The 24,019-nt window shown below is 45.6% G+C and overlaps 1 protein-coding gene across 6 annotated transcripts in view; it reads right to left on the minus strand.

Moving 5' to 3' along the window:
- The window catches only part of RAB27A (RAB27A, member RAS oncogene family), a 538,796-nt gene that overhangs the window by 300,672 nt on the left and 214,105 nt on the right, over positions 1-24,019 (minus strand). Inside the window, exon 1 of one of the 6 annotated variants that reach the window (XM_069624864.1) lies at positions 11,639-11,774. The exons of the other annotated variants lie outside the window; for them this stretch is intronic. The gene's annotated coding sequence lies outside the window, so the exon portion shown is untranslated. Of the gene's footprint in view, positions 1-11,638; positions 11,775-24,019 lie in introns of those variants that run through there. 6 annotated transcript variants of the gene reach the window in all.

The raw sequence follows: 24,019 nt of genomic DNA on the forward strand, positions 1-24,019 counted from the left end.
CATAGAGGAAGATGTAGGATCGCACACGATATTGTATTTCGACATCACAAGCAGTAACACAATGAGGACGCGATGTCAGGTATTTGGCCGATCATTTGCTGTCAGAAACGGAACTCAGTTCATCAGAAGGTGAACAACATTGGAAAGGATATCTGTATGCTTAAGAAAACAAACAAGCCACGGAACACAGTCCCACAATGTTCAGAGAGGCAAAAGGAATTTCTAGTGGACACGGGTGCCGTGGTTAATGTCATCAATGAGCAAGTTTACAGAACTCTCCCACAAGAACCCAGTCCTGGCCCGTCAGAGGTCGATATCTATCTGTATGGGTCCAAGTCCCTGCATCAGATATTTTGAGGCGACATGCAGGTTCAAAGCACAAGAAAGTAGAATTCCTGTGCACGTGATATCAATGGCAATGGAGTGTGGGTGTATTGTGAGTTTTAAAACTGCCATTGACATGTGTCTAATACATGTATTCTATAGACTGATGGTCAATATGTATATTGACATGGTGGGCAAGATAGACCAACTGTTCCTGACAATATTCAAAGGCATTGGGAAACTAACCAAAAAACAGATCAAGCTCCACATAGATCAAGAGGTCCCACTCATAGCCCAATATTGCAGAGGCACTCCAGTCAGCATACAGAAACAGGGTCAAGAAGATGTTCAGAAACCTTTGGTGCATGACATAATAGAGCCTGCAGTAGGACCCACACCATGGGTGTCGCCCATTGTTCCGGTGCCAAAAAAAGGTTCAGATGCCATACGCATTCCATGGACATGAGGCAACCAAACCAAGCCATCATGAGGGAACGACACCTGACCCCCATATCACTGACATGATACACTTACTGAATAGCACCAAGGTATTCTCTAAACTAGATCTCAACAAGGGCCATCATCAACTGTTCCTAAGCCCGGAAAGCCGTTACATCACACCCTTGGTGACTCACCTTGGCCTGTACAATTCCACCACTGTAATTCCACCCAATAAAGCCCTATTGCGTCAAATAGACCTGAAATAAAAAGGGAATTACAACGCCACCACCACTTGTAATCAGGTGGAAATTCCACCTGACCAAGTGGCGCTAACAGTAATTCCAAAGGGCTATTTTTTGGCGGATTTACCAGCAATTTTCCGCCTAACTCGTAATGAGGCTCATACTTTTCACAGTATAGCAGAAGAATTATGTTTGATAATACATCTTTTAATAATATTTTAAAAGCTTGTGGTCATACCCTGAGCAAAAGTGAGGGACAGAGTTGGAGTCAGAAATGCTTCCTTCTGTATGCACCCAGAATACACTTTGATTTGAGTGCATTCTGGGATAACAAAAGATGTCCCCGTCTAATAGCACAGCTGCTTTACTCGGTAGAGATCACCCCCCACACACGACTAATTGTGCCAAAATGCATTCTGCATCACCCAAGGCCACACTTAAGCTCACTTGGTGCTGGCTCTCCTGAAGTACTGCATTTCACAGAATGCCCTTTTGCAACATTAGTACAGGGGCACCCATCGCATGGCATAGTGTCTTCTATATTTGAGGCCAGAGACCTCACAAAACACATGTCCTAGAATTAAATCTAACTCATCCAGTGCAGATATAGTACTTAAATAAATACATGCCCCAGAATGTTGTCTACTTCACTCAAAGATATGCCTCACAGGACTGCATGTCCTGTGATGTTTTGGCTCAGTGAGGAGTGCCGTGGTCTCAGAGCTACAATTATTTCAGCCCTGCCACAACAGACCCATATTTACACAGGTCGAGGCTTGTGGTCGGCTGGGGTTCAGAGCTGTGAATGGTCAGGATCAAGGCAACACAGAGCTGTTTATTGTTTAGCTTTTCTAAACAGATATGGTCCTACATTCCCTAAGCCACCTCAACACTTCTGTAGTGAAACCAGAGGTATGCAGAGAGATCCACGATCAGGACACCTTTCCAGTGGAGTAACTTTACTTGTAAATGTTGGATGGGGATACGACATCCAAATGAAAGAGGCCCCTGCCAAATGAGGGGGACAAAATGGTGTGGCACAAATGTTGTGGGGGACAAACACCCTTGCCCCCCCCTAAAATTAGCCCCATGCATCTTTCTGGGGGTAAACGCACCATGCAAAAGAAATTCCTAGGAAATTAGGGGGAAGGAATGTGCACAATCTTGTATTGAAAAAGAGAAATAAGGTCCTCGAGTATAAGGTTATTCAGTAAAGACCTATAAACCACCTTTGCACATAGATGGTAGTCAAAGCTAAGCAATAAACTGTCAGTAAACTGTCAGTTATTCTTGACATGCTTAAGTAGTAAATACTACAGGGTAAGACAAATATTTAAACTTTCATGGAAACATATCAATCAAGATGTGTTAGACAATCATAACATTTTAATGTGGTTATAGTATCTTCAATAACCAACGGGCAGACAAATTGGCCAATGCATTTCGGACCATGAAAGGTCCTTCGTCAAGCAAAGTCTGTAATATAAGAAAAGGATAAGTGAATTACCCAAAATCAAGATGCTAGCTGATGTGTGGAAGGTTCTAAAAAAAATACAGACGCACCTGGCCCAAAGAGGTGCCAGAGCACATATAATCAGCAAAAAGGGGTTGCATAGGTTTGGAAAAGTATACAATATATTACACGGCCACAGTAGTGGCCGTGTAGTTATGGTTCAGTTGCTAAACCCATAGGAAGAGCACTTTTTGGGTGGCTTATAACGTTGCTCCCCCTGGACGAATCCACAACAAACTTTATTTACAAAGTATATGGCTCACTCTGAATTATTTTGCAAAGTTTGGTGAGGTTTGGTCCAGGGGGGGCAAAGTTATAGGGGGGACGCAAAATTTATTTTTTTCACATAGACTGAATGGGGAAAAAAACTTTGCTCACGCTTACAGCCCAAACCGCTGGACGGATTTTCACCAAATTTGTGGCAGGAGTAGCGGCTTGGTTCCGAAAGTGTGCTTTTGTAAATTTGGTGAAAATCCGTCCAGTAGTTTTTTTTAAAACGACCAAAAAGTAGGTCACAAGAATTTGTGATATCTATGTCCGGTCCGCGGACACACTTCCCTGTTTGCTCCGCGGACAGGACACCGATTGGTTAATTGGCTTGCATAATGTCCGCAGACATGCAACATGTTCGCTGATTGGATGGTGAAGAGCGTGAAGTGCGTCAGATTTTTGAAACGCCCGCCATCTTGGATTCGCGGACAGCGGCCGGTGTCCACGGACATCGCGGTAAAAACATGTTAAAAAACACAACTTTGCACTTGTCAAACTTATCAAATAATCTCTGGGGAGGTGAGGGGTGATGAGGATGGGATGGGATATGGCTGCAAGAAGCAAAAAGAACAGGGTTTTTTTGCCGCGAAAGTCTGCGAACAGTTCGGATGTTCGCGAACAGTCCTGAAAAGTTCGCAGACACCCCAGCATTACAGGGCTGGTGAAATGCAGTTCTTGGATGGCTTGTAACTTTGGCACCACTTAATGGAACTGCATGAAATGTTGCATGTATATTTCTGACCTGATCCTGAGTGATTATGCAAAGTTTAGTGGGATTCCGTCATGAGGGGGCACAATTAGAGGGGGGTCCCAAAATAATGAAAAGGCTTATAAATGAGGTGCCATTTGATGAATCTACACAAAGGTTTGCAAAAAAATTATAGATCAAGGTACAGATGTTTTCGTAAAGTCTGAATGGATTTTGTCAAGTGGGGGCTAAGTTATATGAAGATAGTATGTGCATACATTTGACACTTTTGAAAAAATAAAACAAGGGTGGATTTCCAGCAAACTTGCGTAAGGCGCATTGGCAAGGACCTACAAGTATGGTTTTGCAAATGTGCAAGTGTTTTATTATTTGACAAGTGTCATAATGTAGCTACAACAAATAGCTGTATACCTTTAGTGACTGAGGGGTAGCCTGTGGCCATGGGCAGTGGCCAGATTGTCTGGGTCATGGAATAAGGTCATGATCCGGACAATCTGGCTACTGGCCCTGACCACAAGGGACAAAACATAGGATTAAAGTGGCCATGTCCACCTGGGACTGGCTTTGTGGTAAAGTTATTCGAAATTAGGATAGATCTGAAAGGGAAGAAAAATATGCTTGTGGTAATATGGTCACAGGGTTCTCTTTTTGCCTTCTGCAGGCTGCCATGGAAAGCGAAGAGGGGCCCTGTATGGAACCCTCGCCTTCCCTTTCCATGGTGGCCATCTTGGAAAAGGATTTTCCTTCCTACACCGGGACGCCATAGGCGTCCCGGTGTAGGAAGAAAAATCCTCTTTTTTTAGCACCCCAGGTTCCCGCTTTGGGAACCTAGGGTGCTAATGGCCTTTATCCCCCATTTCAGGGGCTGGAATGGGGGGATAATGGTCTAGATACCTCGTTATCCACCCTTGCTTCGCTTGGGCTGATAACTTAGGCTGCTGGGCCAGCATCCACTGGAACGGAGGATGAACGCCACAATATTCCCATTAGCATAACACAAAATGCAAATGGAAATGTTGGAAAATCTTATTGAGTCCATGTACTTTACTGAGAAATATAAAGTAGATGGAGTCTATACATGTTTTTTTAGTTCTATTTTTTAACTGTGAAAGGTGGTTTCTAAAGGAATATGTCTTTTGTTGTTTTTGGATGTATTTTTTTTTGGCAGGTGAGCTGAGAACGAAAGCTGGGGAGGGAAATGAGGGAAGAAGAACCAAACACTAATATGGAGGGGTCGGTGGACAAGTGAAAATGTTGCGCTTGTGTTATTTCTGAAGGTAGGGGGAAGTGTTTCTCATGCTCCTTGATTACAGCAGTGGTGGTGGCTCTTGGGGAGGACATTAGCTGATGCCATTTTAAGATAAATAGTAGTTTTGCTACAAGTATGTACTGGATTGTTAATGGATAAAGAGTAGGGATAGGTGTTGGAGCTGTGCAAGGGAAATTTTGAAGTGGAAAGTTCCTAGATCAGTAGAAAATGCAGTTCTGAACTGTCCGCGAAGCAGAGATCTTATCGTGAAGTGCTGACGGGTTCTCGGGTTCTCAATGACATTTGTGATGTCATCCTTGATGTCCTGGGTGTTAGTCTTAGCAGTTCACGGTGGTGGCGCGAGTTATGGTTGTTTAGCTTACCATAACTGCCAAATTTCTGGGGTTTTTTGAGTAGCGAAAAAACCCATCGCATTTTTTTTTTACATTCTTTTGGGGGGGGCTCCTCCCAACCCCCCATTCACTTTCAGTTTTATCTATTTCCAAACACCCGCACCCCATACATATAATTTTCTAACTCCCAACAAAAAAAAATGTTATGGGTTTTTTTTGTTAATAAATTTGTTAATAAAACACGCAAAAAAACGTCCCGCGATGAAAGGACGTTGTACCAGTAAAACATACCTGCTACCACCCGGAACCAGTAAAACAATCACTTCAACCACTGTGCTATGGTCAAAGTATATTAACATGGACTCTTGCCTAATAGGAGGCAATGGCCGTGCCACCAAACTGACCTGACACTATGAGCCATGAAACCAGCCCGACATTGAGAACCGCAACCATGAACTGCACACACACAGACACCAGGCACCCTCGGAAGCAGCAAGCCATAAAGTGTGGCACAACCCAATGGAGGAGGGCAGCACAGGAGCTCCATCGTACAGGGGCACAGGGTAGGTAAATCCTGGCAAACAGCCATTGGGGAAGCCAAAGGTCTGGCCACCGCCTCCTCCCTTCCCATCCTGATCCTACCACAAAGAACTAACACTCACAAATAATGCATCTAACTCTAGCATCAGGAAACTGCCCGTTTTTTTTAATGTATACTTTTTTTTGTCTTTTGCCCTGGCCGCGAGCCAAACCGAAATAAAAGCAGAGCAGCTTAGTGGGACCAAATAGCTAAGAAGCGATTTAGTTTATTTCTGCAAGTCGGCTTCTTTCCTGACTGTCGCAGCCACTTGAGTTTTGTATTTAGACAAAAAGAAAGATGTAAACAAGGGAGGGACATTTAGGTGGGCACGTGAGGATTTTCTAAAGCACACCAGCTGAGATTCAAAGAGAACACTCCCTTCATCAAAGCCTTCAGAAGCAGAGTCCATGCTTTGGGGAGGAAAAAGCAAGGCCATAGAATTTAAAAAAGGAAGTAATACATGTTCACCGTTCCTCTTGTTAGCTGCCTCTCACTGAAGCTGGATGGCACGGTCTAGTTGCAGCATCTAGCTATCGTCCATTGATTTCACTTACGCTCAGTGTGCCATTTTTTCAGGGGCTGTCCCCAATTCAAGGTCCCCCTTTGTGATGGTGGGGAGCGGGCGATTCCGCTTGAAGTGTGATGCCCTGGTCTGTGCTCGTCCAAACTCCCCCTTACCCTACTTATCTAGGGTTGGAAAGGAAGTGGGGGGGGGTCTGATCTTGCCTAGAGCCTCTGGTTATAACCCAATTCTTGCTGCTAAACCAGGCATCTGTGTCTTTCCCAGTGTGGGGGTGCGACGTTTCCCAATTATACAATTTCTATTTTGAAGACAGGAGCCTTGCTGTGGCAGGTTGTGTGTCCATCATGTGTCCAGGCCCCAGCCCCATTACAGGACAAACATTTTGAGAGTTGGGGGGGCTGAAGGTGCTGTTCGAGTCATGTACCAGGTTTTTCCTAATACCACGCTTGCCTTTCACCTGTCCTCTGGATTGGAGCAGAGGCAGCTTCTGGTGACAGGGATGGTTGGTTCCCGAGCACCAGCATTTATTTTAAAGTATTCGAGGCTGTGGCGGCAGCAAAATATTTTGAGTGGAAGGGCATTAACATCTCGCACAAACTTGTGAAACAGATTGTAGCAAAGGAACCCCAAGTAATGCAGAGGGGGTTGGTTTTTCGCATATTTTTAAGAAAAATGGAGTACAAAAAGCCATCCAATTTACAATTTCTTTTCTAGGATGGCATGAAAAATTCCAATGAATGCCATATTACTAACATTACACATGTGCATTTAACAATATTTTCATGATGCTTGGCTCAATAATACTAGTGTTAATCACTATGATGATGTTACACAACGATATACGCCAGCATTGCCAATGTAAATCACTTGGGTGATGCTGCGCACCGACCATATATGCCAGCCTTGCCTTTGCAAATCACTTTTATAATGCCGCATCTAAACGATACGCCAGACTTCATACAATATATCACTGATGCCACATCCACAACATATGTTAGTACTAGCGATACCGCCTGGCATTGCATGGGTCTGTAGCTGACATGCACGTGGGGGTCTGCTGTAGCCTTGTGTATGTTTTATTGTGTCATAACTCCAGATTTTTGAAAATCGCAAAATCGGCAGTTCCGGAAATTGCCTATGCTGATAGCACAGGGCCGGACCCTGCTGCACCCCTGTGCAGGGCGAATGGGTGGGGTTGGTCAAACTTCATCAGTATTGTCACTGTAAATCACCTTTATGTAAGTGCGCCCACAATACAGGTCACAGCTCCAAATACATATGTTGCATTTGTATAGAGCTCAACAAGAATAATCATGGTTTCAAAACGCTAAGGTAGACTAGAAGCCTGGGCAAAGATTACGGTTCTTCCAGGCTACTGGATGCAATTCTCCAACCTCTCCACTGAGTCAGGTTTAGCATTGACCCAGCTGCCAAAGGATGTCCTCAAGAGGAAGGCTAAGGTTACTGACATGCAGGAACTGCAGCTCAAGAAAGCAACAATCAAAGTACCAAGAAAACAAGGGAGGGGGTGAGGTCGGAGGCGGGTCGGACTTTCACACCAGAGTCTACCTGGGACCTAAAATCAGGCAGCAGCAAGTTGAGACTGATCAAAGACAAGCATGCTCTGAACAACTTTGTACTGACTCGATCATTCAAGATGGAAACCCCAAAGGATCAACTCGGGAATCCTGAAGGAAGGCTGGTCACTGTTCATGGAAATCCAGGATGCCTAGTTTCACGTCACCATTTTCAGGAAACATCAGCGTTTCCCGAGGTTCGCAGTAGGAACGGACCATGTTCAGTTCAAGATCCTTCCATTCAGACTGAAATCGGGCCAGAGTGTTCACAAAGCTGCTACCGTCCTTACATCAGCAGGGCATTCAAGTGTACCACTACTTGGACAATTGGTGAGTCAGACAAGAAGTTGATCCTCAAGCATTTGCATAAGGTCTGCTGGTCCGTTACCAAATGGGTGTTTTTGTTAAACAATCCCAAACCATGGTTAATACGTTCCCAGGCTCTACAATTCACCAGAGCCTGATTTTGTACAAGGGAATGGAAAGTCAATCTTCCTCTGGACAGAGCACTCAGGCTTCCGGAATTGCTGTACAGGATTCTCAGCACGGACACAGTGATGACCAGGGACCTCTCTTGACACGGGGCACATGCCCTTGTGTGTATTTGTAGTCTCATGGGTTGAGACTTCATTTGAGGCCACTATTAGTCCACCTCCACTACTTTTGGCACCCAGAGCCCCAGATGTACGACTACAGCACAATCTCCGATTCCCTGCAGAATAATTTCCATTGGTGGTCCTCTGCGTCTCACCTTCGGAAGGGAGTGAGCTTCTCTCCATCCAGACAGATAACCCTTACCGCCAAAACCAGCAACCTTGGGTGGGAGCGACCTTACTGGGGCAGGGGCCTCAGGAAAAATGGTCTCCAATAGATCTCAGATGCTCTTCCAATTGGCCATTGACAGGGCCCTGCTCTCCTTTAAAGTCATAATACAGGATCAGCAGTGGTGGTGAGAACAGTACAACACCCCAGTCTTATATAAATCGTAGTGGGGCACAAGGCCACGTTCCCTTGGAAGACTGGCAATTAGGTTTGGCCTTTGGGGCAGAGAATCGCCCGTCTCCTCTGAACACTGTCCACATCAGGGGATAGAACATGTTGCAGAGTGTTTCTGGTATTGGGAAGATAACTCTATGGCGGCCAGTGTTTTGGGAAGTTTGCATAAGGTTTGGGTCTCTGGGGACAGATCCATTTGCATCCCCTCAAAATGCTCAGGTCTCCAGGTCTTGCTCCAGACTCCCTGACAGGAGGGCCTGGGTGTGGATGCCATGCTTATAGATTGGCCCCAGACCTTAGTCTATGCCTTCCCTCCTACTCCAATAATCCCAAGAGTAATGAGGAGGATAAGAGAGAGCATAGTCAGGGCCATCTATTTTAGTGGTCCTTTTCTGGCCCAGGAGGAGCCGATTCTATCTGCTTCTCAGACTTCAATTAGAACCTCCTTGTCTATTTTCCATTTGGCCGTCTCCTCTACACAGTGAGCGGTCCCTAGCCACAACCTGACTGTTTCCATTGGAGGTTTGGAAATTGAACTGAAAGACCCAACTTCTGCATTCTCCTCAAGTGTCAAAAGCAGTGCAGAAGGCACAAACGTCTTCTATGCTTAAATCATATGACCGGCACTGGGCTAACTTTATATTGCAGTGCAGCAGAAAGGAACCTCCCGGCCCTGAACTGTAGGATTCCTGACCTCTTTCAGTTACTTTATGAGGAGGCTTTGAAGGGGTTTGCTACGTCCTCCTGAAGGAGCACAGCGAGTGACCATTACAGCATTTAGAGAACACTGGTACCCTCCTCTGGTAGGGAGTCTCTGATAACAAAACTCCTGAAGTGTATAGCAGTATCAAGACTGGTAGAGTTGTCTGGCAGATCTGCCCTTAGTCCTAGACAGGTTAACGAAAGCCTAGTCTATCGATTTGAGATTGTTAACGCTCAAGATGACCTTTCTGACTGCTGTCACTTCGGCCGGGAGGTTGGGTGAAAGTTCACGATGAGGCGCTCATTTTGCGGAGTGACTCGGCCTTTGTTCCCAAGGTGCCCTCCAAACTTCACAGGTCCCAGGAAATAGTATTGCCAGTATTCTTTCAGGGATCGTTGCTCACCTAAAGCAGAGGTTTAGCACTGTTTACATGTAAAAGGGGCTGTGTTAGAATACCTTAACCGCACGAAGTCCATCACAAAGTCCAACAATTTGCTGGTGACCTTTGGAGCAGGGGTATCGGTATACAGACCACCACGGCTACCAAATAGAAGGTGGATCAAGACACTCATCCGTATGGCCCCTCAGCATCTGACTAAACTCCAAAGGGTCAAGTTCAGGGAAGACCCACAATGGAGGTGACTACCTGTTGGACCAATATGCAGGGTGGTTCTTCACGGGACAATTGTAGGGCGGCCACGTGGGGCAGCCCTAACATGCTTATTAAACACTACAAGATGAACGTAGATGGGCCTAGGTGAACTTCCTTTGGGGTAGGGGTGTTGCGATATAAGTCTCAAATCGGGTATTCACTGTGTTCAGATGCACAATAAAATCTGTCGATGTGGAGGCTAGGCATCCGATTTGGTGGATGAGTGTGTTTTCGGGTATATATCCCCTTGCCCAGCAGGATTGCTTTAGTACATTCCAAAGGTAAGTACTGGGACGAGGAAAAGGGACGTGGAGTAAATGATTGGACTATTCACTGGTAAGCTTCATTACCCCTAATCTGCCTCGTCTCAGTATGAACGTCGATCCACTCACTTCCTTGGAGGAGGGGGAAAGAGTCCCATGGCTCGGCCAGAAGATAATAATAACTGATGGTTCAAGAGTAACTGAGGTTCAGCCTATCAAGGAGGGGCAGAGCCAACAAAAAGCAAAGCTTGGACAAGGGTTCCTGGGAAGAAGGCAGGGCCTCTGAAAGGTAAGTACTTGGCTGCGGAAGAGTAGCCCTAGGAGTAATGATACAAGTCATTTATAACGCGCCTGTACACAAGTGTTTCTAGGAGAGACATTGCCGGTAATTAATCCAATCAATACCTGGAACCAGTGTCTCCCAAATCCACTTCACAGATGCCCAGGTTGCTAATACCATTAACTCACTCATTGCGGGCGTCCCTGGCGAACAGTTACCAACCATGTCTGTCCCCCATTGATGGAGTCAACCTTACACACAAAGTGCCAGTTTACAGCCACTCCAGTAAAAGTGAAAGCTAATCAACCATGCACAACTTCTCCAAGCATCGCCCTTTCTGCTACCTCCAAATGTCACTCACGCTCAACCATCCTACACACATGTAACATGCCCCATTCCGTTCGGGAGATGCTAGTACAGTCCTGGTTTTAACTTTGCTTTCTGAGATTTGTAGTCCTGGCTTTTCCCATTATAAACCCAGGACTTCAAGACCCAGAATGCCAAGTTAAAACCAGGAATGGACTCCCATTGCCCGAATAGAATTGGGCATGTTTTGGCATATATAACAGAGCCCGTTGTCGGTTTCTTGGACTGACACTGCAATAAACACCCTTCTTTTCTTGTTCCCTTGAAAATATCATAAGGAACATTATTTCAATTCTGTGGGACACGCGTCGAAAACTGCGTAGGTCTGCATACACGAAAACGGCAGGTTTTTAGGAAGTAAATACAGGTTTAGTAAAGGCAGTGCGAAAATGGAAGACACACACATTGAGACAAAATAGGATCCTATTGTTCCCCCCTCTGGCTCAAACCCTAGCTTAGTGCACTGCCACACTGCGATCCAAGTCGACTGAAAGCGACTCCTGATCACTGGTGTAAAATACAATTCATTATACCTCATTCGTTCTAAAATAGCTTTCAACCTGGACTACACAATAATAAAGCTCGCGGCATACTCACGGTCCGTGTTATTTCATTGCACACACTCTTAACGACGCAGATTATTAACTGGGCCACGCCAGCATCTCCTACGCGCACGAGTTAAAAGTGTAGGAACCGTGCTTAAAAATGCTGAAAGTCAGGATCCTTCGACGGGTTCGGTGCCTCCCCCCTTAGCGCAGATGTGGTTCCTGCTCACACACAGACAGCTGGGAGATGTAGTCCCCACACTTGGCAGTCAGGGACAGAACACTTTGCAAGCTACTGAAACTGGTATCTGAGCACAGGGTGGGGAGGGAAAGCAGCTGCAGGAAGTCTGCCAGGCATCTTTGGCGACAATCTTCGCTCGCCTGCACTGCCTTTATAAGGTCTTGCAGTGCATTTACAGTTCTGCCGGCTAAAAGCATTTTATAACATTTACCCAAACTGTAAACTGTACTTCCTGCTTCGGGCCGCAGCAAAGAGTGTAGGCCCAGGCCATTTAAGAGCACACTTGCTCATCAGCAGCAGACTTCTAATGAATTATGTGTTTTGTAACAGTTGCCAACATGATTCATTCCAATCTGTGGGTGTGCATCCAGTATTGTTCTTTTCTTTGCATTCTGGGACCTGTAGTTCTGCTTTCCATTATAAAACTTAGACTACAAATCTCAGAATACAAAGAAAACACAGGACTAGATATGCACTTATAGAGTGAAATGGAACATGTTGGCAACTGTTTAACCCCAAGATGCGAGAGCAGTTATAGAAGGGAGGAGAAATATGGCCCAATACCCACTGGACTGTACTGGCCTAGCCGAGCCACACCAGCACAGTTGAAACAAGCAACACTCCCTCGGCTGTTTGCTGCAGCAGAGCGAGCGCTACTGGGCTGGCTTAAACTGTCAAACAGAAGCATGGTTTCCGTTAGACAATTTAGTTCCCGAGTACGCATACCAATGGACCATGCAAGGCCGGGGGGATTTTGCTTCCTGAGCATGGCCCATTGGTGATGCAGGATAGGGAACTGCACACCTAAATGTGCGTAAGGGCGCTCCGGCTCCTGCGCACATGGGCAGAAACCAATAAGAGCTCTTTGCTGCCTGATTCCTGTTTGTGTGGCGCAGGAGATGGTGGGCTTTCATGCAGGTGCCCGCGGAGCAGAATCCGGACGGGGGATGCAAGTAAGAATTTTATTATGTTATGTGTGTGTGAATGTATGAGTGGGTATGTGCTTTTGTGAATTAGAGAGTATACGGTGAAGGGGTGTGGGTATTAATGAGTGAGTGAATGTGTCTGTTCATGGGTTTGTACTGGAGAGCAGATTTGATGGGTGGATAATGGCTACTATGGCATTTTTAATGAGCATCTATGATAAAGTATGCATGATAAGTGTTATTACGTGGCTAGACTTGCAGTTTGGTGCAGCCAGTCTAGCTAATTCTTATTGTGGCCTGACGTTTTTTTTACAGGGCATCAAGGGTAAAGCAAACATAAGCGTGCTTATGTATCTAGGCTGGGCTTCATTATCCAGCCAGTATGGGCATGTTTTCTCATTGTGGTTGTGCATTTTTAATGGCAAAGCCAACAGGACTATGTTCTTATGTGGGGATACTGCCATACATTTGGCAAAGCCAGCCTGGACATGTTTTCTTATAGTATCAATTAAGGCATTATGTGCAGTGAAAACATGTGCATGTTTTTATATGGGAATTGTGGCATATATCGGTACAGCCAGCATGGAAATGTATGGGCACATGCAGCCAGCATGACAATGTTTTATATTGGCATATTTTGTGTGCAAAGGCATCATGAAAACGTGTGGGGAAATGCTCCTGTGCATGGTTAGTGACTTGCACCTATTGGATTTTTTAATGTGTTAACCTACAAAACAGATTGCAAACTGTCTGGCTTGTTATCCAATTATTTACAGAAAGTGTGCTACATTGCACAATTCTAACCCATTACTCAAAAACTGTTCTCTGGATGACACCCCTCCGCCCTCCCCTCCCCCCCGCCAGCCCACTTTGCTTAATTCGGGGTCCCTCAGTATAAACGGTCTGGTCACTCTGGCATATGTGTGAGAAATATTTACACTCCTTCAGTTAAAGGAATGGTTCGCCCAAAATTTTTTATCTCAAAAATAGATGGGCAATATTAAAAAAAAAACAATTGCCATTTTTTTTTCGAAGTCCCTATGTAACATTTTGAGCAATTCAAGCTCAAAAATGTGCAAAAGCAAGCACATGAGCGGATCCATTTTGTGAAATGGATGCCCGCCTGTGCTGGCTTTTGCTTTTGCAGCACAAATGAAGGAAAAGCCAGCCAGCTGTAGTAAACAAAAGCTACCACTGGGTGGCTTTTCCTTCATTGGTGCCGGGACTCGGAGGACGCGGACCGGAGACTACAGGCAGAAAAGCTGCAGCTGTATCTCGGTAAGTGCTATTTATTTATTTTTTAAAATAAGCACTAGCTGCGGTTTTTTTTCTAAGTTTTTTGGGCTGGAGGAGCCCGGAAAACTTAGAAAAAAAACTGCAGCTTTAAAAATTTTGTATTTATGTTTGCGGTCGCTCGTTATTGTGTTTGAAAACGCTGCGTTTTTTCTTTCTAAGTTTCTCAGGCTCCTCCGAGCCTGAGAAACTTAGAAAGAAAAACTGCAGCGTTTTCAAACACAACCACGTTGTGTTTCTGCCTAAATCTGCTTTCCCATTTGTGGCTCTAGGGCTCCCGTGGGGAGCCCTAGAGCCCCAAATGGGAAAGCAGATTTAGGCAGAAACACTGCAGCATTTAGCATTGCGGAAAACAACCGCGTATTGTTTCTGCCTAAATCTGCTTTCCCATTTGGGGCTCGAGGGCTCCCCGGAGCCCTAGAGCCCCAAATGGGAAAGCAGATTTAGGCAGAAACACTGCGGCATGTAAACACAACCGTGTTGTGTTTCTGCCTGTTTGCTATCACTTTGGGTCTCCGGTGCTCTCCTGGGGGAGCACAGGAAGACCCAAAGTGATAGCCACGGCAGGCAGAAACACAATGCGGTTCTGTTTGAAAACGCTGCGGTTTTTCTTTCTGAGTTTCTCAGGCTCCTCCGAGTCGGAGGAGCCTGAGAAACTCAGAAAGAAAAACCGCAGCGTTTCCAAACACAATAACGTTGTATTTATGTTTGCGGTCGCTTCAAAAGCTACCGCACACATAAATACAAAGTTTTTAAAGCTGTGGTTTTATTTCTAAGTTTTCCGGGCTCCTCCAGCCCGGAAAACTTAGAAAAAAAAACCGCAGTGAGTGTTTATTTTTATTAAAAAAACAGCACTTACCGAGATGCAGCTGCATAGTTCATACGACCATAGTTCAAACCAGTCAATCTCAGAAAAAATGGCAGCCCCAGAAAACGTTCAGGTTGGCATTCCAAGCAAGATCCTAATTTGACATTCCTCGTAAATTTGACAATCCCAGTAAATTTGGCTAAGTACATTTAAATATCCCAATAGTATTGACACTCCAGGTAATCTCCCAATTTGACATGCCCAGTAAAATGCCAGTTTGGTCTTCCAATAAGCTTGACGTTCTCGGTAATCACACAGTTTTGACATTCTCGGTAAAATCGACATTCCCAGGAAACCCCCTGGTTTATATTTCCATTAAGCTCAGAGTTTAACATTCCCAATAAGCGCCCAATGTGACATTGCCGGAAAACTTGACATCCCTAGTAAACTGCCAGAAAGATTGGCATTTCCAGTGAACTTGGCAATCCCAGTAAAATCCGTTTTACAGTCCCAGTAAGCCACCAGTTATTCACAGCAAGCTTGATGTTCCCAGTATAGCCTGTGCCATATCTAGACTACCGTCTTTGAGCCCGACCGATCAGGTGTTTCTGCGTGTAGGTATCCACGTTTCCAGTCACATATTTTGGCGTTCTGCTGGCCTTGGAACCAGCTTTTTAGTCAAGAAAGATTGCGTTTGAGCTGCTGTAGCCTTGTGTGTAATGCCAACTGTTTTAAAAGATAATTAAGACACATAATAAAGATTTACTGGAAGCCAGTGAAGCTTCCTCAGGATTGGGGAGAAAAGTGATCATATGTTTAGATTCTGGCGGATAGTCTGACAGTCACGTGATCTACTGCTTTGAGCAGTGGGAAGTTTGTGTCCTGGATGCTTAAAAGGAGACTAGCTCCTTGCCCAAATAGGGCCCAGCTATTGGGAGCTACATGGCTTGTCCCCTGACGCAAATTAATCCATCAAGCCACTGACACCAGGGTGGTGGGATAGCATTTTATTATTTATGTATTTGCTTTGTTCATTGCACTTACCTGGTGTGTTGTTACTTTGGACTAAGTTATCCAGCTCACCATGTGGCTGAATGGAACGTACAAGGGCAGAATCTCCCCTGCCCAAGGAGTGGCCAGGGCAGGCGAGAGAAAGTGGAAAAGGAATACTTTGAGAGCAATGACCAACAGGAGGAAGCTGCAACTTTCAGCTGGGGGCGTTTGGCCTTATGCAAGCCCCAGTGCCAATTAGACACCATCAGCTGGGCCCCATATGCGGCCCAGCATCAACCATGGGCACCCAGGCTCCATGCCAAGTGCAGCCTGGGCACCCATGGGGCCTACAAACAAGTTGGCTGGCCCTTCTGGACACCAGGCCGGACAAACCCAGAAGGAAAAAAAACAGGGCCTGTGTGTGAGGTGGCAGGGTAGAAGAATGGGGGCACTCAGTCCTGAGTCACATGTGTGGGGCAATCTGGGACCAGTCGTCGCACGCGTCCCCCTGTGATGGCCCATTATCAGAGCCACATGGATCGGACCCTGAAGAACAGCAGCCTGGGCCGCATATCGGGAGAAACCGGGCGAGCGACGAGAGGGTGCACGCACAATCCAAGTTCGCCTGGCGTGGTGTCAAGCGCATGCATTGGTGAAGAGGGTAAGTACTGGGCCACTCTGTACCGACGACCCGGGCAAACAGAGCTCCGGTACCTCTACCACCAGTGCTTGAGCACCAGAGAGCCAGCGCGTACCGACCACACAGGCGAGTAGGATGCAGGGTTGGGCCCCTCAGTGGACCCCTTCCACTACTATACGTGCCAGAGCATGGCGGTGAAGGCGGCGTCCCCATGGTAATGGAGATGCTGCATGAAGAAATCAATGGGTGCCCGTTGTGGAGGTCAGTGCGGCAGGGGCCACAGCAATGACGGAGACGGCTCACAAGGCCGATGGTGGGAGTGCAGGAACCTCCTGGCGCCCGGGGTGTCACCGAAAGATTAGAAAGGAATGGGACAGCGCATATTGATGACGGCAGCACCCGTAGGGCATGGGGCCACGGATGTGTATGGCCTGGGCCACGTGGCAGTGATTGCAGTACCCAACGTGGTGAATGGGGCACAGCAAAAGAAAGGAACAGTGTATGGGGTGGGTCAACCATGGTATGGTTAGGCACTGCCCCATATCATCAAAACGGGAAAAAGGGGTGTGACTGCAGCAGTCACACTCGTTTATATATTGTATCTCAGCTAAAGTGTATTTAATTATGTATTTCTTTATGTGTGTGTGTGGGCTTGGGGTTTTATGCATTTATCTAGGAATATAAATAGGGTTAGTTAGGCATTTATATAAATGGGGGTTTAGGGAAGGGAAAGCAAGTACCCTGGCACGATGTGGGGGTAGACTTGGCAGCCTGCTATTGTCTAGAGAAAGGAAGAAAATCCAAGATTGGAATCCCCCCGTCCTCTGCACACTCTATGATACCTCCTCACGGGCGGTTAGTGATTGGTTTTAAACAATGGTACTAGAAATTTCAACAATGCACAATTTCAATTTTAAAGTTCATTAACAATCTATGTAGACAAATATTGTAAAACAAATCAGGCAGTTTAATTGTGAAGAGTATGCAAGCAAAATATATCCAATAGTCCAATATAATAGGTTGAGGCGATTCCTCTTCTTCAAAAACCTAATCGGACTGTGGAAAAATATCACATAAAAAAGATACAATCAGTATTGTGTTATCCCTATCATTCATTTTAAATCTTTACATACAAGGAAAGAATACCATGCGGAAAAGTAGTGTGTGATTCATACAACATAGATGTGTTGACGACTTCACGGAGGAAAAATACGTCTAGCAGAGAAGTAATCTGTGGTTAACACAACGTCAACATGTTGGGTATTTCATGGCGCGAAAGGATATATACACATGTGAACCTTTCGAGAGGCCCGGTTTGAATGTAACTAAATACTAGGATGTCCAGTGCATTTCGGTCCTAAGGACCATCTTCAGGAACCACCTTCTATCTGATCCTCAGCTTTTACGTCTGTGAGCGCTCAATAGCGTCACGTCAGGCTGTAAAGGGCATTTTCTTATTTAGGCCTGCTTCTGTGACCTAAGATCCTTGCGTAGGTTCTTAGTCAAGTGGGGTTAGTGTCTCAAGGTCAGATTCTTATCCTGGTGACCTTTAAGTAGAAACGCCTGGATCAGTGAGAAGTCCACACTGCAGTCTTTCAAGGCATCGGGATCAAGAAATTAGAAGTTCCAAGCAGTTTTACTCTCGACCTTGCAGAAACGCAAGGCAGGGTGGCAACGTAAACGAGAGGAGATAATTGGGCCAATACATTTTGTATTTCTCACCAGATCCAGAGAACTGCCGATGGAACCCAGGCGTTAGGACCCAACTATGCCAAAATGTAAGTTGCATGTACTATATGACCCGTGCGGGTACATCTGAGACCAACATGGATACATGTCTGCTGGTAGAAAGGGGATATTATGGCAAGGAAGATGTCCACTACTGCTTGAAGGTGTCATCTTTTGAGTGAATTTCAAATTGTAGTCATTTAGAAATATGGTTTCATTTTGAAAGGCATTACACTCTGCCACTTGAAAATGACTCACCTGCATTCAACTCCAAAGGCATGCCATTCTGTGAGGGTCGATTGCATCTCTGTTAGCATTCACCCTATGCACAGCACTAGAATACGATTCTGGTATTTTTGAAATACACAAAAAGAGAGTTCTTCACTCTGGCAGGTAGTTTCCAGGTATGTCATAGGTCACGGTTGTCCAACTCCAGGCCTGAGGGCTGGAAACCTGATAGGTTTTTAGGTTATCCCTCAATATTATTCATGAGAAAAAAATTGCATACCTTTAGAATCATTGTATGCAAATATGTCATGAATATTAATAAAGAGGCATCCTGAAAATCCAACATGTTTCCGGCCCTCGAGGCCTGGAGTTGGACAACCAGGTCATAGATTACATCTAAGCGGTGTCCTACATGATGTCATCAGTGTGCTTATGCACCACACAAAGGGGGCCAATAGTCAGGGTGGCTCAGCCAAGCCTAACTCCTCCCCATTGCTTGCCTAGCACTTTGCCACCGTCAAGTCCCTTCAAACTTCAGAGGGTGAAGTCAAACTTCAGAGGGTGAAGGGAAACGAGGGTACAGAGTTAAACACATATTAAGGACAAATCTGCCTCCTGGGACAACCTGATGTGATTTTTCATGCAGAGGACATTCAGGGCCCTCTACTGTGTAACACAGGCTTCTAGGCACCAATGATTTGATTGGTGGGAGCTGCAGCTGGGAGCACTAACAAAGAAGAATTGCGCATTAATGATTAGCCCAGTGGAACGCAGTCACTCCAAGCTGGGCACAGGGCTGTCGATTCCCTTTCCAGTGAAGGAGCTTTTTCCCCCCTCCAGAACCTGAAAGGAACAGCTAGGTGGAACCCGGATGGGAAACCTGTGAAACAGGCCTGCAAGAGAGTGGCGTATATACTTTTTTGGTACTGCCTTTTATGGCTGATAATATTGTATCATAACCGATTTCTGTGAAGATTTTAAATTTTTTACACCGAGAGTGAGATATCTACGCCCTTTCGTCAGGGCATCTGTATTAGCTCAACTATTGAGGCATTAGCTCCATATTAAGGGACTGTAAATCCATGTATAGTAAGTTGTGTTGCCAAGTATGTCCATAGAGCTTTGCTGCGAAGACAAAAAGAATGGACTTTGCGTCAGAGGATGAATGATTTTCATAACACTGAAACACGAAATATGGTTAGCATGCTTTTAATTGACAATGTGTTATAGACACTATTTTTTTTATTGTTAAGTACCAGTGGGGCTGTGATTATAATCTCCCCACTGGACTCAACAAATAAATGTCTGTTGTACTCTTTTTTGCATGTATCTTATTAAGCACTTTGCACTTTTTCCATATGTAATGAATTCGATTGATTATGTATTAACTCTTTTTTATCATGTATGTTTTTTATTCTTGTGACTTTTATGGCATTTTAGCAGAATGAAGTTTGATTGATTGATTTATATTTGTATCTCAACAATAGACATTGGCTTTTTCAGAATCGGTCTTAGTGCCTCAAACCAAAGGAGCAGGGGTGGCAATTGTAATATAAATGCCATGGAAAAGAAAAGTGAAGGTTGCTGGCAGGAGGGGCTCGAGTACAGCTAGGGGTTCCCAAAGTAGAGAAGATGTTTGCCCAAAGTCAGACACGGGGTGAATGGCACCCAAGCTGCCATCACTTGCAACAACACACCTGTGCTTCTCATCAACTCTCTAAACAGAAGTGAGAAGCAGTGTTATATTGGACATATTCCAAGGAAGAGAGGCATACATATTAACAAGTGTGAAGAAAAGACTACTGCTCTGCAGGAGGCCAGGAATGAGTAGTGGTTTCAAACTCCTGCCACACCCCCCCACACTACTACTAAACCAGCAATTATCTCAATCATATCGGCCAAGACGCCACAGTGTGAAAGATACACCGCCTTCGCCTCTTCAAGGTAGCCTGAGCCGAGGGCAGGCTACACTCTTCAAGAGGGGTGTGAGCCAATGGGGAAGCCTCCAAAACAGCAATAGTACTGAACTACCGAAATAAAAGCAAAGTAATGCACAGATGGGGCGAAAGCGCGAGAGGAGAGGGAGTGAGGACAAGAGAGGCAGAGAAAGGAAATGAGAGATGGAGAGGGGATGGAAGCAGTGGAAAGAAAAGAGTAATTAGCAGGAAGCAGAGCCATACACATACGTGTGACTGTTCTGGCAAATGTTCACGGTGAATAAGTACAAAAGGTTTCTAATAGGGCCAGCTCCGGCATGCAGGTTGTTGGTAATTGGACTAAAAGCAAGGAGAATTTCACTGGTTAATTAATAAGACAGACTAACATTTTTTTTTAATAGACAGCAACGTCAAAAACACTATCAGCGGGGTGGCAGGAGCCAATCAGGTTGCTCAAGCAAAGTCTGAATCTAATGATGAAAGCCTGAGTTCAGAGCAACCAGAGTTCTCAGGGCACCCGCCCTCCTCTGGCGCTGCAGTGTTACCTCCTCCCATGCCTCTCGCCCCCAATCCAGCCCCTGCACCCCCCCAAATCCAACCCCTCCACACCAACCCCCCCAATGCAACACTCCTTACTTTCGGGGGCACACCCGACCAAGCCGCACAGCTTCCTGCTTCAGTGCCATGGAAATGGAAGAGGGGCTCCGAGCGGAGCCAGACTCTCCCCGGTCGCTGCTGCAAACGAAGCAGTCCGGGTGGGGTTTTTAAAAAGTGTTTTTATTGCTATTAGCACCTCAAGGGTTTGCCTCTCTGCTCTGGCCTGTAACTTGGGCCCCGGGCCATTACCTACTGTTGTAGCCCGCAGAACGCAGGAGTATTGCTAAAATATTGGTGCAAACACTAACACATAGCGGGTGAACAGGCCATTTATTTTTGGGAGGGTGCAAGTCCAATGATGTGTATAAGTAAAGTACTTGGGGGTCACAACGAATTCCTTGGTGGGAGAAACCAGCCAAAAGTGAGACTTGAGAGGTAGGTAAATAGCTACATTCCTGCCACTACTTATGACACTTTTTTCCCTTTAAATCTAGCGTTGCAATAACCTCTGTCACGTCTGGGTTTACGTTTTCCCCAAAAAGTTCATGCTGTTTATTTGGGGAACTTGGTAAACTGTGAAGTGTAGATTCCTTAGTCTGGGATTTTTATTGGCCAAGAGATGCATCCTTTGGAAACGGACAAAGCAACGTGCTCCAGTTGGAAGACATGGATGCTAGATCTGACATGGGCCAACAAGAATAAGGAGATATTTGTAACGTTGTTACCAGCCATATCAAGGTGAAAATACATGGATGCTAGATGGGCTAACAATAATGAGGAGATATTTGCAACATTGTTACTGGCCTTAATTAAGATACGTTGTAGTACGACTGAAGAAAGAATCTCTCTGGCACCTCGAAGAAAATTATTAATATTATGTTCAATCAGAAAGATTGCACGTTGCACAACGAGGGAAGGCTGCAAAATATCCCAAGGCGGACTTTTTCAAATTGCAGGATTTGTTTGCTTGTGTGCTATACTGGAACATTCACAGAAAAAAAGTCAAATAAGTAACGTGATCCTATGTTATTTATTATCAACACACAATTACAAAAGAAAAAGACATGCCAACACGTGTTTCAACCAACAGGTCCTTCTCAAGGCATTAATTTACCAATACTATGTGTTGTGAGGAACTGAGGGCATCCTCACTTCTTTTCCCTCTGTATCCTCCTCTCAGGTGTCCAGGAAAGGCCATCACTTTTGGATTCTGACCCTTGGATATGTGAGGGAGCATGACCTGGGTGGTGGAGACTTGGGCAGTGGGGAGAGAATGTCGTTAGGTGAGACATGGTGTCTCCCATTTCCTTTTCATACCAAGCCATCTATCCCCCAGGCCTTTGTCAGCCCTTTCCCTGTTCTTGCCTTGAAACCCTCCCCAAGAATCACAATCACACACACACACACACAATCAAACACACACACACACACACACACACACACACACACACACACACACACACACACACACACACACACACACACACACACACACACACACACACACACACACACACACACACACACACACACACACACACACACACACACACACACACACACACACACACACACACACACACACACACACACACACACACACACACACACACACACACACACACACACACACACACACACACACACACACACACACACACACACACACACACACACACACACACACACACACACACACACACACACACACACACACACACACACACACACACACCCCCCACCCCCCCCCCACCCCCGCAACGCACTGAGATGTGGAGGATGACAACAAGACCGGACTACCAGTTCACTAGTGAGCCGTTCAATCTTTTCTGAACTAGACATCCTTCTGGAAATGGAGGCAGCTGTGGAAGAAGGGATTTCAAATGCAGGGTGCAGGCAGACCTCTCTGGATCAGCATTGTGGCAAGCAGAGCGCTCGAGACCCGAGAAAGGATTCAGAGTTGATGCAGTGGGAAGCACAGCTGAAGGACGGTGGCAGATCAAAAGAAGGATACCATTGTGACCGAGGAAAGCCGTCAAACAAGTCCCGAGCTGCAGGAGGAGCATTGCTGGGTGCACAGAGCCACAGAGAGCCACTGGGAGATGATACAAGGTACTGCACGGGAAGGAGAGAACCCTGTGGCGGCCGATGACCTTGCAACAAAGCCGTAAGCCCTGACCAGTGAGTGAATCAAGACGGTGGAATACCGGGTTGGCAGGCAAATGTGTGAATCAGGCAAAGAAGATTGAGTAAGTGCAATCAAGCATTTCTATGAATGCCGAATGAAGTGAAAGTAAATATAAGCATTTGTGAATGCTGAACGAGTGACAACTAAGTACGTTTTAATGCTAGACAAAGTGAAATACATTCCAAGCACTTTTGAATACCGAACAGAGTGAAAGCAAATTTTGAGCAATCTTGAACATTAAACTGAGTGAAAGAAAGTTTGAGAATCTGCCTAAATACAGTGAACTGCAGTATATGAGAAAACAGACAGGAGCAAAAGCCAGAGGGAGAATTAAAGGAACCACATGGTATGAATATACATTGGCAAGAGCCAGAAGAATGTAAGAAAGTGGAACAGGTGCATTGTGATCAACCAACCCATTGTGCAATGTGTGAAGAGTGTGGCACAGGTGGAGAAATCATGGAACAGTGTCAAGTTGACACAGTTGACTAATGTTGATGCAAAAGCAGCAAGGAAAGGGGCCCGGTTGCGTGACCTGTAATGGGCAGGCCGTGTGGTCCGACAAGTGTGTCTCGACCAAGTGCACCTCTGTTAAAAACAACTACTGTAAGCACCCATGAAGGAGATTGTGTTTATACTGCAACAAACTCTTTTGTGACTTTTGAAGTTAAGAAACTGAACTGCCTATGTGAACTAGTGAAAACAACCAATATAAGAGCTGGGAAGTGTCCAAAGGAATTGTGTTGTTTTGAAAAGTTGGAAGATTTGAACTCTTGGGGAAGGGAACCCCTATGCCGTGTGAACTGTTTTAAACTTGGGACAAGAGCTGGACGAAGCTGATCACAAGCCAAGAG

The sequence above is a fragment of the Ambystoma mexicanum genome, chromosome 11, assembly GCF_040938575.1.
Source record: "Ambystoma mexicanum isolate Mex_15411 chromosome 11, UKY_AmexF1_1, whole genome shotgun sequence".
Lineage (NCBI taxonomy): Eukaryota > Metazoa > Chordata > Amphibia > Caudata > Ambystomatidae > Ambystoma > Ambystoma mexicanum.